General features: G+C 41.8%; 1 long non-coding RNA gene across 1 annotated transcript in view; it reads left to right on the top strand.

Moving 5' to 3' along the window:
* Positions 1 to 4062, top strand: part of LOC143990049 (uncharacterized) — a 30785-nt gene extending 26723 nt beyond the window's left edge. The window contains exons 2-3 of the long non-coding RNA XR_013277122.1: positions 3237 to 3359; positions 3447 to 4062. This is a non-coding gene — a long non-coding RNA (uncharacterized LOC143990049). The remainder of the gene's footprint in view (positions 1 to 3236; positions 3360 to 3446) is intronic.
* Positions 4063 to 15695: the final 11633 nt, after the last annotated feature.

Genomic DNA, 15695 nt, shown 5'->3' with positions numbered 1-15695 from the left:
AAATAAAAAAAATGTCAGGGTATTGCAGAGTATTGGCAGGTTATTGGGTATTGCAGAGTATTGGCAGGGTATGGCAGAGTATTGGCAGGGTATTGCAGAGTATTGGCAGGGTATTGGGTATGGCAGAGTATTGGCAGAGTATTGGCAGGGTATGGCAGAGTATTGGCAGGGTATTGCAGAGTATTGGTGGGTATTGCAGAGTATTGGTGGGTATTGCAGAGTATTGGCGTGTATTGCAGAGTATTGGCGTGCATTGGCAGGGTATTGCAGAGTATTGGCGGGTATTGCAGAGTATTGGCAGGGTATTGGGTATTGCAGAGTATTGGCGTGTATTGCAGAGTATTGGCGTGTATTGCAGAGTATTGGGTAATGCAGAGTATTGGCAGGGTATTGCAGAGTATTGGGTAATGCAGAGTATTGGCAGGGTATTGCAGAGTATTGGGTAATGCAGAATATTGGCAGGGTATGGCAGAGTATTGGCAGGGATTGGCAGGGTATGGCAGAGTATTGCAGAGTATTAGCAGGGAATTAAGGGGTTACATTTCGGTGAGCAGCGATGTGGGCACTGCAGATGAAGCCCACAGCATTGCTGACACCGATCTCTTCCCCCTCCGCTGTACCGATCGGTACAGAGAGGGAGGAACCGGTTTGTTTACAAGTGATCGCTCCGTCATTTGACGGCCATGTGGTAAACGGCCACGATGAGCGGCCGTTTACCGTTTACCGTGATGCGCCGGGTCCACGATGCTCTCGAGTGCGCGCCCCAGGGGGCGCGTGAGAGCTGAATTCTGGGAGGCCGTTAATTAATGGCCTCTCAGAGTTAGACAACCGCCCTGAAGCCGTTAATCGGCTATGGGCCAGTTGTTAAGTGGTTAATATACATTTTTGTATTATTGTATTATTTTGTAGTGCTCTCCTTTTTATTCTTTTATGTCACATTTCTACAACACCATTATTATGTTGTATTTGTAAACCTGTTTGCTGTTGGTGTCCCTTGTTAATTTTGACATTGTATTTTGAAATGTACCTGCCTACTCATCCCAAAAAAATGTATATTTGCTATTTGAAGAAAAACACATAGGCGAGTATTTTCTGAAAAAAAAAAAAAAAAATCACAATTTAACATCATAAAAACAAAATAAAGATGAAGGCAGCGCTGGAGAAAGTGCTTGAATTTGTGAAGCCTTTGGCCCCCAAGGCACACATGAACTTTGTGGCTCAAAAACTTGATAGCTTGAGAAGTCCATATAGAAAGGAGGTCAATCTGGTCCAGGAATCCCAGAGAACAGGAACAGCAGCAGATGACATATGTACCCAGGCTGTGGTACTACAACAGGCTGTATGTTCTGTCAGACCAGACTGAAGGCAGCCAGTCACTTTCTTGTCTTCAGTACAGCCTTCCCTGGAGGTGGACTTGTGGCAGGAGGAGGAGGAGGATGGGGGAGCGCACACAGGTGGTCGTCGTAAGTTAGTTCATTACTCAACCCCTTGTGGATGGTTGTAAAAAATATTTTTTCACATTTGCGCCATTGGCCCTCCTCCATTTGCTGTAAATTGGAGGCTATGTAGAGCCATAGGCCTCTACAGCATTGAGGGGGGATTTCAGGGCGTCATTAGCCTCCTTGATGAGAGCCAGTGCTGCCTCCTCTGTTTTAGTTCCCTTCCTGGGCCTTTTGTATGGAAGGCAGAGGGGAGGCACCTGAGACTGGGTGTTACTGGGCCCTGCCACCTCCTGGCTGACAATCTGGTCATCAAGAAAACGCATCCTGTTATAGTACCAAAGACTGGGTACATACACCTGATCTGCTGCTGCTCCTGATCTCAGGGATTGCTGGACCTTCTGATACTCCTTTGTATATGTGCTTCTCAAGCTATCAATTTTCGTTTCCAGAGACCTCATGTCTGCATTGGGGGCATGGGTTTTTACAAATTCAAGCAGCTTCTCCAGCGTTGCCTTCCTACCTGTTTTATTGTGATATAACGTGTTTTTCACCTCCCTTAAATTGCGCATATCACGTTATTTATCCAGGAACTCGCCCAGGAATTCTTGGTCTTTAAATGGATACATTTTCTTTGCAAGACCAAACAAAAGACAAAAACACTCATCTCAGGATAATCTTAAAAGCCAATATAGGCATCAATCTAGATTCAGTATAGTCCGCTCATGTCACCAAAGTTAAAATCTTACCTTCGTTATAACGTTCGTCGCTTCCATTCCTCCTTCCTCTGCACATAGAACATAGTTAAGACACATGTGTGTTTAAGCTTTATATACACTGCGCATGCTTGAAACTCCGTCCGCCCCTGACGTTCTTTCTAGAATATTCCCAGTCCTGTCTCTTTTGTCGCAGTGGGAGAGGAACATGGCGGAGACACACCAGGTGCAGAATAATAGCAGTAACGAGGAGGAGGAAAGGCCGTACCCAGGAACGTCCCGATCCTGGAGGAGATTTAAGGCTACAAATATGTCTTTTGCTGAGATGTTGGAGATGGTCGACATCTTGAGGAGGAATGACTATGACGGGAATTATGGTCCATACCCAAATCCAAATCTGAGAAAGGCCAAGATCATGACTAAAGTTGTGAAGAGTCTGTACAGAAATTTTGGGGTACGACGTTCCAAGTATCAATTGAGGAAATGCCGGTCAGACCTCATATTAGGGGAGCAGGATCAGTATAGAAAGATCAAGAAAGTTCTTTGAAAAAGTAAGTATTTGTCGTGTGTTCCTATTATTAATATTGCATGCTGCACCATGTGTTTTTCTTTATGGTGTTGTACATTTAAAAATGGCTACTTTCATGTTCATACGCACAGTAATCGGTCATAGTACCGTAGATACTTGATTAAATACATTTGTTCATGTTATTTTTGAATTTAATAAAAGAGGTTTAGGACATTGTTGTCTAGATGTGTTTGAACCTAGAAGGAATAGCAAACTAGATTCAGTGTAATGTATGGAGATGACAGTCAGCAGCTGTTTACACATCTGGACTAGGTGCACTAGTGTGGGACACAAGAACAAACTTTTTAGGGTGTCAAACACAGGTACTCCATTTGGATACTTGGGGGCCCAAAAAAGGTAAGTATTCCAGCTTTAATAAGGGCATAAATCTTGTCTTCAGCTTGTAATTCTGCCCAAACAGACAATTTTACCCCACTTCCAAGCAATGTTTATCATTCATATTTGTTGCCTCAAATATCTGTGCTAAGTATACCCTTTGTTTCATTCTCATAGGGGAGCAAAGAATCGGGAAATATTAGGTCACCAGGGACCCCTCACCTCCTGAACAAGGGGAACAGAGGTCACAACCAGAGGATGTAGAGGAAGGAGAGGTGGTCAAGATTGAGACCACAACAGGTGAGTGTCTGACACCCTAGCTTCAGGTAATAAGAGATGTATGCTTGCATATTTCTAATACATGGTGTGTTTTTTTTTGATTTTTAGGTGATGTACAGGTTGTGGAAGAATAATCAGATCATTTCACCAGTCACAGTGCCCAAAGGCTAATCCAGGACATCAGGTGGTGTAGTCAGGATTTACACATTATCAAACAAAAAACTATGGATATTGAAGTAAAACTTAAGAACATGATTGAAGTCCTTGGAAGAATTACATTTTCAAAAAAATTGGCACTATTTTGTGTTTTTTGCAAAAAATTTTGACATTTTAAAAAAGCCTAATTTTGAAGATGCACACAGTATGTCAACATCTGCTATCTACCATCAGGGGATATCAATGGACGTGTTTTGTGCCTGCAACCCCTTCCTCAAAACTCAAGTAGGTGAGAGGAAGGGGTTGCACCCCAAAACACACCCATTTGTCCTCCATGATGGGAGATAGCACATGTTGACATTGGCCATGGGATCAGAACGTAAATCCCCAGTTTGGCTCCCAATGTGTGTGCATCTTCAAAATTAGACTTTTACAGGGGTGACTTCGCCCCATCTGTTCAAGGCAAGATCCACACATTTTGGACAATATAATGTGTGATCTTGCCTTTTAAGTTTTTCAATGTTGAACTTTGTAAGTTCCAGAGTTGTGTATGTTCCGTTTTGAAACATGGCTGTTTATGTAACCTTAAAAAAAAAAAAAAATGTAGATAACTCAAAATGTAATACTTTTTTTTTACAAAAAAATGTTTTACAACGCACATGTGAATGTGTACTGAGTAAAAGGATTTTTACTCAACAATGTGTGGCTTCTTCTTTCAATGATCAATACAATTTTTTGTGTTTAAATTGGGGTTTACAGTGTCAATGGGTTTAGATAATAATGTACAATCCACTTGGCACTACAAGTGCACTAGGAGACAGAAAAAAGAAGAGGCCCAACTGTGACCACATAATTTGGGTTGTTTCTTTTCAAAAAGTTATACAGGATGCAACAAGATAAGACGATGGTATTAAGTTTGTGTCCCGCCATATTAATGGCCGTTTGAAACAGGTGGAACCGGCTGGTCAGAACGGACAACAGAAAGCACTGATAAACAGCAAGGCCTGAAAGAACAAACTGGAAACCAGAAACGAGTGGACAATAAGCACTGAAAATCAAAGGGTACTATACGAAGGTATAGACCGCAATGACCAAATCCGAACTGACTACACGCACTGATAGGCAGATACGCACCAACAAGCACAAACTGTAGAGCAGGAACGATCTGAAGCACAAGTCTGAAAAGCGCGAATCGTTTCTAACCAAACTTCTACTAACATGCGATAAACACAAGATCAGCAGAAGGAGCCCAAAGGGTGCTGCACGTGGCGCTGAACTTCCCTTTTCTAGTCCCGTAGTACGTGGTGGACGTCACCGCGTTCTTGGCGGTCGGAATTTGGTGTGACCGTGTTTAGGCAAGACAGCTTCAGTGGAATTCCGATGGGAAAACCATCAGAGCTTCTTCCGACGAGAATTCCGATCATGTGTATGTGGCATTAGACTTAACTGCGGACAGAATTCACAGACTCCCTAAACCCACCTACCTATCAGATAACATACCAAGGGATGTCATCTTACATCTACATTTCTACCACATGAAGGAAAGGCTTATGTCAGCTTCAAGACAAAAAGACCTGATCCCAGCACCATATTCTACCTGCAATTTTATGCAGACTTTTCACAATACACGCTGCAGTAGATCGCAGGAACGCCTGCCCCCATTACTAATCTCACCATGGGCGGATCACAATCCAACAACCCACTTAAGAGGTCATACATCTTTTCCATAAAGTTTGATAAAATTACAACCCCCAAGTTAATACTTGAGTGACTGAGAGTCACACTCTACCACTTTTCCTATTAGTTGGCAACCAGCCGCAAATGTTGACCTTTTGTTCGTATAAACCTTTTTTTCTATATCCTATCAGTCTGGAGTACCACTTAATTTCCAGGAGATAATGGAACTATGCCTGAACAGATGATAAATTCTTCAGCACAATCAGCCGACCCATCTTTACCCACTCCACAAGACACACACTCATGGCAGTAAACTTTTTAACTATTAACACTAAAGGCCTTAACCATCCCGCCAATCGCAGGTTTTTATGGAAAGAAGAGGAATTGTGACATTTTGTGTACACAAGGGGCTCACTTCCAAATCTCAGCACCACCAAAATGCACCCATCTCAAATTCCCACATATCTTCTGCGCAAATACGGATTCAAAATCGAAATGAGTGATGATAGCAGTTAAAGATACAATCACATTCCATCTACACAAGATCATATTAGACCCATAGGGTCGCTATGTACTAATGGTGTGTGACATCAACTCCGCAACCTTCACTGTGGCAAATATTTACGCCCCTAATACCGGTCAATCTAAATTCCTTCAAAAAACTATGAAGAAAATAAGCCAGATCCTTCAAGAAGCACTGGTGATCTGTGGGGACTTCAATGTAGCACCCGATCCTAAACTTGACTCTACATTGAACCCAAAAAGAATTCCACCATCCCTACTGTCGCTACTTTGCAAATACTCACTGTACGATGCCTGGAGATGCCTTAACGCTAATGATAGAAACTACTCTTTTTTCCCACAGCCATAAATCTTACAGTAGACTAGACCTTTTCTTGATTGACAAACAACTGCTGTGTCACGTACCTTACAGCGGAGTCAGACTGTTGAGGGTGGCCTCTTGCACGGTTCCGGTCTCCACACCCCTGGAGGTGGTAACAGGGAGCGTGAAGACAGCGAAAGGGTGCAGGTGCCTGCAGGTGGAAGCTAAAGACCTGGAGACGCTGGGTCCTCACGGAGGAAGAGGTGTAGGTTGATCACGGAGGTAGACAGCGGAGGCTCAACAGGTATACAGGAAACACTGCGTGTCTGGAACAAGCAAGGTCGGCAACTGGCAGGCAATTGCGGTACAGGAACGAGAGGCAGGTGCGTAGTCAAGGACGAGCAAGGGTCTGGTAACGTGCTAGCAATGAGGTACAAAATCAGGAAGCAAGCCAAAGTCGTAAGTCCAAGCCGAGGTCAGTGGTAGTCCAGGACATCGAAACAAGGAGTATCCAAAGGAATGGGTATCAGGAACAAGATCGCAGGAACAAGATCACAGGAACAACGGTCAGGTGTCTCAGGAGTAGCTGAAGACGATCCAGCACTGGTACCAAGTCAGGGTCCTGTTTATATAGGGCGAGATGTGCCCGGATTGGTGGACGTGGCCGTGCGTGCGTAATTACGTACACACGTTTGGTTGGCGCGAGTGCGTCCACGTGTTCGTATTGGCGTGCGTCCGTTTGTACCGGAACTTGCATGCCTCCGACAGGGACACCGCGCATGATCCTTGGGACGAAAGTGAACTGCTGCTACACGGGGACGGATCTTCGCATGGTGATTTCTCTGACATGCTGTTCAAGTGTAAAGCTGCTAAGATCCATGACATAACTTGGTCATAACTTGGTTGGACCATGCTCCGGTGGAGCTACAAGTAGGAGACCCATCTGCTCAAAAGAAGACATTTGTTTGGAGATCTAACCTGGGCTCTTCCAACATGGCCCGACCAAGGAGTACATTGAACAGCAGTTGAAGGAATTCTTCACAGCTAATCATTAATCGGTCTTGGATCCATTCACTTTATGGAACATCCATAAGGCGTTTGCCAGAGGGGTTCTAATACAACAAGGGGTAAGAGCTAAGAGGATGAGGCAACAGCAAACCATGAAAATGATAAACCATATCAGAATCCTAGAAAAACAAAACATGTCCCAAACATCTCAAACACTGACTGACCAACAAACACTACTGCGCACAGAGTTGAGACTATCGCTATACAATCACTACCAATCAATAAATTCCCAGGCCCAGATGGCTTCTCAGGGGAATATTACAAAGCCTTTCAAAACGTTTTGACCCCACATATGGTGGAAATGTTCGGTTCTGCTGTTGCCTCCTTGTCATCCCCCCCAGAAATGTTAAAGACTACTATAATAGCATTGCCTAACCAGGTAAAAGTCCAGACTCCCCACAGAACTTCAGGCCCATTTCATTATTGAATAATGATGCCAAAATATACACAAAACTTTTGGCAACTAGATTGATGGATGTCCTTTTGGCAATTATAGACAAAGAGCAATCAGGGTTCACTAAAGGAAGGCAAACGTCCAATGCCACAAGACACCTGATCAACATAAAGCGCCTTCTCCGTTCCTTGCTTTGAATGACAGAATTCACTGACAGTTTCTCTCTCAGGTTCTGGGAAAGTTTGGATTTAGCGGATCTATTTACTCAGCCATTATGGCCTTATATACAAACCCATCAGCACAAGTATTTATATCAGGAGCACTCTCCACCCCATTCTAAATAACCAATGGGACAAGGCAGGGGTGCCCTCCCCCCCCCATTTTTAACTTGTTAATGGAACCATTAGACACCCATTTGAGAACACAGAAACACATATTTGGTATACCTATAGGCCAGAGGAAACATACAATACGTTTATTCGTGGACGACATAATCCTGATGCTCACTAAAGTAGATATCTCCTTGGCAGCAGTCAACAATGCCCTACAAACATTCAATAGCGTGTTGTATTACAAGGTAAATTAATCTAAGTCATATATTTTAAACCTAGGAATACCGGAACAGACCAAATAAAATCCAGAACAAAAATTCCCCTATATATGGAAGAAAGAAGGGATAAAATACTTAGGTATCACATTGACCCCTAAGACAGGAGACCTTCTGGCAGCCAACTACACCTCCTTTTTGAAATCCCTAGATAGTAAACTACAGACACTAGCTAAAACTGAATTATGGTGGCTGGGCAGGCTTGCGGCTTTTAAGATGCAGGTTCTGCCACAGCTGTTATATCTTTTCAGAACTCTATCAATCCCACTGCCCAACTCCTACTTCAATTCCCTACAACCCATACTGAACAGATACATCTGGCGAGGAAAAAAGGGCAGATGAGATGACATAGAGGAGCTGGAGGGGTGGGACACATACATATACAAGACTACTATTTTGCAACAGTATTAGCACAACTTGGACACTGGTTAACCCTGGACCCCGAATCCACCACATTGTGGACAGAGATAGAACAAACACAAGTAAATAAAGGGTCTCTGAGGGACTTTTTAATTAAAGCACACCTCAACTCCTCCTTAGATAATAAACTATCACCAACCATACTTGCAGCAATAAGAGCCTGGGGACAACTTAGGAACTACCCTAAATGGTCTGAAGTACAACTACCATTAAAACTATCTATTTCAGCACTTAGTCACATCATACCAGACATTAATTTAAAGTCATGGATGGAGAAAGGTATTCAATACATAGAAGAGATAGCACTTCAGTCAAGACATTCCCCACTCTACAGAATTATAGTCTACCAAAGACAGAACAATACAAATACATGCAGGTTACTCAACTCATAAAAAGAAACCCGAACATCATAACTACACAATGTAGAGTAGGTACTCCTGCGCTAAAAGGGAATACACATATATTTTATAGGTGCTGCATCCACCGTCAGGGCCAAACTGAAACCCAGATGTGCGGAAGAAAGTAAAGGTAAGTGGTGTTGCGCTCCTAGAAGGTTATTTCGAATTGAGGTTCCTAGCAGATGCTGGTTTAGGGAAATGTCGACTTAATAAAGATGGGTATTAATTGGGGTTCATAACGTAATTGTCATGTATCCAAATACCAATGGGTCCTGATAGATTACTGTCTGTTTTCAATGAGGTATTAAAACCAGATCAAATCAATAATAAAAAAACAGTAAAATTGATATACGATCCAAAAATATATAAAAAAGATATAGCTAGACAATAATTCTGTGCAAATAAACAAAATATTCAGATATTGATCAGTGCCACAAATTAATGTGCATAAAAGCAAACAAGTGCAAATGAGCAAATATATGGCAGGAATGTGCAAAATATGCAAAGTGAATAAATAAAAACATAAATAAATTCCAAAGTGGAGTGTGGAGCTCTTATAGGGTCCACTGTGCAAAATAGTGCAAGTGTGACAGTGTTTTCCAGGGACACTGAGTGATATTGTAATACTCTTCGGTGACAGTGTGACTTTTTTAATGTGGCAAAAATCTTCAGTGTCACTGACACTCATGGCTGTGCTAAATCATTACCTTACTGCTGTAAGGTAAACAGCATGTAGAAGAGGAGGGAGGGGTTTAAGCTCCTTCAAACTGTTGTGTTCCTGTGCGTCCCTATTGGGTATGCAGCAAAGCCTGGGTGGGTCCTTTTGTCCTTTTTCCGCTGAATCGATCTCATATATTCAGTGTAACAGGGTATAAAGAGGGGATAGATATGGGCCTACCATGGTGTAGTATTTTTCAATCAAATTAAGTTTATTAAGTAAAAGGATTGATAACTGACATTTCCATATGTAGGTCGCACAGTGTAAAAACGAGCTCCGAGCTCGTACCTGACCGGCTCTTCCGGTGTCTGTATGCCTCTGTATCCTACGCGTTACGTCACAACACACGTGACTTCGACTGGGATCGAAGTCACGTGTGTTGTGGCATAACGTGTAGGATACAGAGGCATACAGACACTGGAAAAGACGGTCAGAGACGGTCAGGTACGAGTTTGGCGCTCGTTTTTACATTGTGCGAGTCACAGACGGCACACTCCCGACCCGGTCCTGAGCTCCGTGACCGTGGCCACGGGACCAGCGGACCCGATCGCTGCTGGTGTCCCACGATCGGGTCACAGAACTGAAGAACGAGGAGAGGTCTGTGTAAACAAACCTCTCCCTGTGCTTCCTACTGAGCCTGTCACTGATCGTCTGTTCCCTGTTATAGGAAAAGATGATCAGTGATGTCAGATGCCAAGCCACGCCCCCTACAGTTAAAAAAAAAAACACACACACACTTAACCCCTCCCCGCCCCCTAGTGGTTAACTCCTTCACTGCCAGTGTCACTTACACAAGAATCAGTGCATTTAAATAGCACTGATTGCTGTTTAAATGACAATGGTCCCAAAAATGTGTCAAAAATGTCCGGTGTCCTGAGTATCCGGTTGACGCCCACTTGTAGACCTCTGTTGGTAGACTGCCTATAGTGCATCACTAAGCTTAATGTTAATTACTGGGAATTACATTACTCCTGTCAATTTTAGCAGCAAGCTATGGGGTTTGGTTGTTGTATGTTCTTTAGGTTAGGCTGATAGTTTTTAGGTGTTCTGCCTTACCTGTTGTGTTGTATTGTTTGAGTCGGGGAATGCCCCAAGGCTATGTTCTGTACTTTTTTCTTTTAAAACAAATAAAAAGAATTTAAAAAAAAAATGTCCGGTGTGTCCGCCATAATGTCACAATAAAAATCGCTGATCGCCGCCATTACTAGGAAAAAAAAAATATTAATAAAAATGCTATAAAACTATCCCCTATTTTGTAAACGCTATAAATTTTGCGCAAACCAATCAATAATCACTAATTGCGATTTTTTTACCAAAAATATGTAGAAGAATAAGTATCGGCCTAAACTGAGGAAAAAATTTTTTTTATATATTTTTTGTGGATATTTATTATAGTAAAAAGTAAAAAATATTGAATTTTTTTCAAAATTGTCGCTATATTTTTATTTATAGCGCAAAAAATAAAAACTGTAGAGGTGATCAAATACCACCAAAAGAAATCTCTATTTGTGGGGGAAAAAAAAGGACACCAATTTTGTTTGGGAGCCACGTCGCACGACTGCACAATTGTCAGTTAAAGCGACGCAGTGCCGAATCGCAAAAAGGGGCCTGCTCCTTTGGCTGCAAATTTGTCTGGGGCTTAAGTGGTTATAGTATAATCACCCTGGAAATGTGGATCTGACTGGAAGAGTACTCTGACTAATTGTGGTCTCCATTCTGATTTTTATTTTAAGTTATTTACTTTTATGTTATGTTACTGTGCTATCTTGTTACCAAAAGCACAAAGGTTATTAAAGCACTAAAGTTACTATAAATTGTATACACAACCATTGAATCCTTCTAACCTGTTGTAATGGAAACAGAAGCAGAAGGGATATACAGATACTCTAATAGCTCAGAGGATGTGACCATACTGAGAAATCGCGTAAGTCCGATGATGCAGATTGACTTAGCTAGTAACATAACAAGTATATCTCATATATTACATAGGCTGATGCCTAATGAGAAATGTAATGGTTATAATATAAGCATTATTTCTAAACAAAGTTTGATGGATGCATACTATTTTGTAAATGTTTGTATCAACTTTTTTACCTTGTTCAATAAAAAAGATTGAAATATAAAATGTAAGCACTTTTGGCAAAGATCTCTTTAGCAGCACATGGATTTCAATGTATTGCAAACAGGGTGGATATCACCAAGTCTATTCATGGTCCAAGTAACAAAAGATCAGAATCATCTATGTTAAGTCCTAGCCTAAATGAACTACTGCAGACATTGTCCAACATGTTGGAAGATCCCTGAAAGCAATTACAGAACTTACATGTGTTTGTTCTTTTCCACATGTTGGACAAACCAGCATTCTCATGCACATTTTGGCCCAACAAGGTTCTCGTTCATGTTTTGGCTCCACAGACTTTCTCATTCATGTGTTGGAACATGCAATGTTCTTGTTCACCTTTTGGACCAACCAACATTCTGTTGTATGTATAGGTCCAAGATTTTATTTCACCGATTGGCCCAACCATCATTCTTGTTGACATGCTGGCCCAACCAGCATTCTTGTTGATGTGTTGGCCCAACCAGCATTCTTGCTGACGTGTTGGTCCAACCAGCATTCTTGTCCACATGTTAGCCCTATCAGCATTCTTGTTCATGTATTGGTCCAACCAGCATTCTTGTTCACACATTTTATGCATTAGCCCAACCAACATTCTCTTTCACATGTTGGCAAACGAACATGCTATGATTATCATGAAAAAATATTAAAAGGAAATCTATATTAAAAAGGATGCCAAAGACTAAAAAGCTAAGATACAGACAACTTGAGTTCCACCCAAAAGTGGAAGCTCCACTTATCTGTCTCCCCCCCCCCCCCCTCCGGTGCCACACCTGGCACCTTTCGGGGGGGGGAGCAGGTACCTGTTTTTGACAGGTACCTGTCCGCACCTGTTCCACTCTGAAGTTCGCTCCCCTCCGCCTTCCCCCGCCCCTGGGGCATTCAATAAGCACAGCATGCTTCGTGCATGCGCAGTAGGGAACAAGCTGTGAAGCCGCAAGGCTTCAGGCAATGGTGGTGGTGGCAGCACCCAAGAGCCAATGGAACCATTGGCTGGGGGTACCGACATCGCTGGATTGCAGGACAGGTAAGTGTCCTAATATTAAAAGTCAGCAGCTACAATATGTGGAACTTCACTTCAAACACAGAACTTCAAAAATATTTGTTCATCAGATAAATGATTTAAGTATAACTAAAGGCAAAACGTTTTTTGGAATACTTCCAATGAGGACACTTGTTCTGGTGAACTAGGGGTCCCCAGGGGATTCCTTTAATTCGTAGAGATTTTCTCTCACTTCCTGCTTTGGCTATGGGACAGAAAGTGAAGGTAATTCTCCACAATGGGACACAGATGCAAAAAAAAAAAAAAAAAAAATAAAAAACACTGACAGGGGTTATAAACCTCCCCTACTCTATACAAAATGAAAAAAAAAAAGTTTTGCCTAATGTTCTACTTTAATACATAAAAGGAAATAATCCCAAAAAGGTTCATATAATGTCTACATCTACCATTATTCATATATTGTCTTTTTATCATTTCCAGCAGTAATGAAATAGTAACCATTTTGATTTTCTACGAGTTTTGTACAGCCCAAAAATACTTTAATGTAAATTAATATTGTATCATCCCAGTTCACCCCATTGTACAATCATTTTAATGCAAACTAGAGGGGTTGATTTACCTAAACTGGAAAGTGCAAAATCTGGTGCAGTTGTGCAAATTAGCCAGTCAGCTTCCAACTTCAGCTTGTTCAATAAAGCTTTGGCAAAAAAACGAACAAAAAAAAAAAAAGTGAAAACTGATGGGTTTCTGTGCAGAGATTTTGAACTCTCCAGTTTTAACAAATCAACCCCATAGTGTCTAGATATAGCGTCCTTGTATGACCTGAGTCTATCACAGAGCTACCAAATTTCTCCTTGGGGCTATAAATTGTGACAACCGTATGTAGATCCTACAAACTATCAACTGCCTGTACATCCTACAAACTATCAACTGCATGTAGATTCTACAAACTATCAAATTCTCTACATAATTTGCTAATGCCTTTCTGCAGATAATAAGATTGTACTAAATCTGTTTAATTGTAAAAGACAGATCTATCATTTAAAAGGTCCCAAATCTGTCAAGGGTCCATGTGTTTTAAATTTGGTTAATTTGTTAATACCAGTTTTAATCAAGCGCACAAGTAAACAGTCCCCTTGCCTATGCCACAAATCAGGGATTTAGACTTAGATAACAAATTAAGGTCCATTAGTATTGTCACTGCTTACGCACTGCAGCTTAACCTGGCTGAAATGTAGATGCTTAGGATGGGGATACGATAACCAGCTTCTCCTTAAGCATCATTAACTGACAGTATCCATGTACTAGCAGATGGGCCTAAAATAGGAAATCCAATAAAGGTTTGTAATGTTGTTATTACCAGGACAACTGTACAGTGGCAAAGGGTGGAACAAGATGTGACAATAAACTCATTGTGGGCTTAGGTGTCATGACGTGGGCAACTCTAGTTTTACAGGAGAGTGAAGTGTGATAACGGGGCTACTAACATCTTGTGGAAAGTTATAGTAACACACAACAGATAATGTATTATTATTACAACTCGGAAGATCCTTTCTTCAGCCATGCAATTTAACTTTCAGTTTAGGTCATTAAAATAGGACTCCAGTTTCTTAAAAAAAATTTTAACAAATCTCAATTGGATAATTGTTTTATTTTTTGCACACGTTTGCTTATTTGCATGAAAATGAATTTAAACTCTCAAATACTTATAGAATTTCTGAAAGCAGAAGCTCTGGAAACGAAAATGGTAGCAGTGGCAATTTTTTTTTTTTTTTGCTCAATATTTGCACAATTGTTTACAAACCCATATTTTCAGGAAAAACAAAACAAAAAATAGTTTTTAAAAATATAGAAGATTGGGTTGCATTGAGTAAATAGATACTCAATAAGTTAATCCTTAAAGGGGTTGTAAACCCTCATGTTTTTTCACCTTAATGCATCCTATGTCCTGTGATTCATACGCCAGAGACACGCTCTTCCCCTCTGCCTGTTGCCTTGGCTCTTAGGCCCCTTTCACAGAGGGTTGTCCGTATTTACCATCCGTTTGCTCAGTGGGGATCGCTCAGTTGATCCCCGCTGATCCGGCGGATGACAAGTCCGTCTCTGCACTCTGTGCAGGGATGGACCTGTCAGAGAGTCTGCTCTCCGCTATGGGGGTTCGGATGATTACGGACTGCCTGTCCGTTTTCATCTGATCAATGGATGGAAAATCCATCTGGATTTTGTGTAGCGGATCGGATCAGGGTGAATCCGATGTCAGTGAACATGTCACCGCTGACATTGGTCGCTCCATAGAGCTGTATGGGGCGACTATTCAGATCCGCCTAAAAAACAGACATGTGTAAGGGGCCTAAATTGGATAGATTGAAAGCAGGGCGGCCATGGGCACAGGCTGCTGTCAATCAAATCCAATGACGCAGGTGCCGGAGGCGGGGTCGAGTCCGGCATTCTGTGTCCTAAGGGGGTTATACGATGTGAGGAGGAGCTACAAAAAAAAATTGCATAAATCTATCCCCCTAATTTGTAGACCCTATAACTTTTGCACAAACCAATCAATATACGCTTATTGGGATTTTTTTTTACCAAAAATATGTAGCAGAATAGAGATTGGCCTAAAAAAAAAAAAAATGCAGCGGTGATTAAAAAAGTAAGCTCTATTTGTGGGAAAAATTACATCAATTTTATTTGGGTATAGAGTCACACAGCCACGCAATTGCCAGTTAAAACAATGCAGTGCCCTATCGCAAAAAATGGCCTGGTCATGAAGGGGGTAAAACCTGGGGCTGAAGTGGTTAGGCTTCTTTCACACTGGGGCAGGGGGGCATTAGCGCTAAAGCGCTGCTAATTTTAGCAGTGCTCTTCCGCTGTAATAGCAGCGCATTTCGGCCGCTAGCAAGGAGCGTTTAACCCCTGCTTTGGCAGCAGTGCTCATTGATTCCAATGGCAGGGGCGAAGGAGAAGCAATGTACACACC

This window comes from Lithobates pipiens, unplaced genomic scaffold, assembly GCF_037356315.1.
Source record: "Lithobates pipiens isolate NorthernLeopardFrog02 unplaced genomic scaffold, aLitPip1_a1.2 Scaffold_18, whole genome shotgun sequence".
NCBI classification, from domain to species: domain Eukaryota; kingdom Metazoa; phylum Chordata; class Amphibia; order Anura; family Ranidae; genus Lithobates; species Lithobates pipiens.
This window is presented reverse-complemented; position numbering and strand designations above follow the sequence as displayed.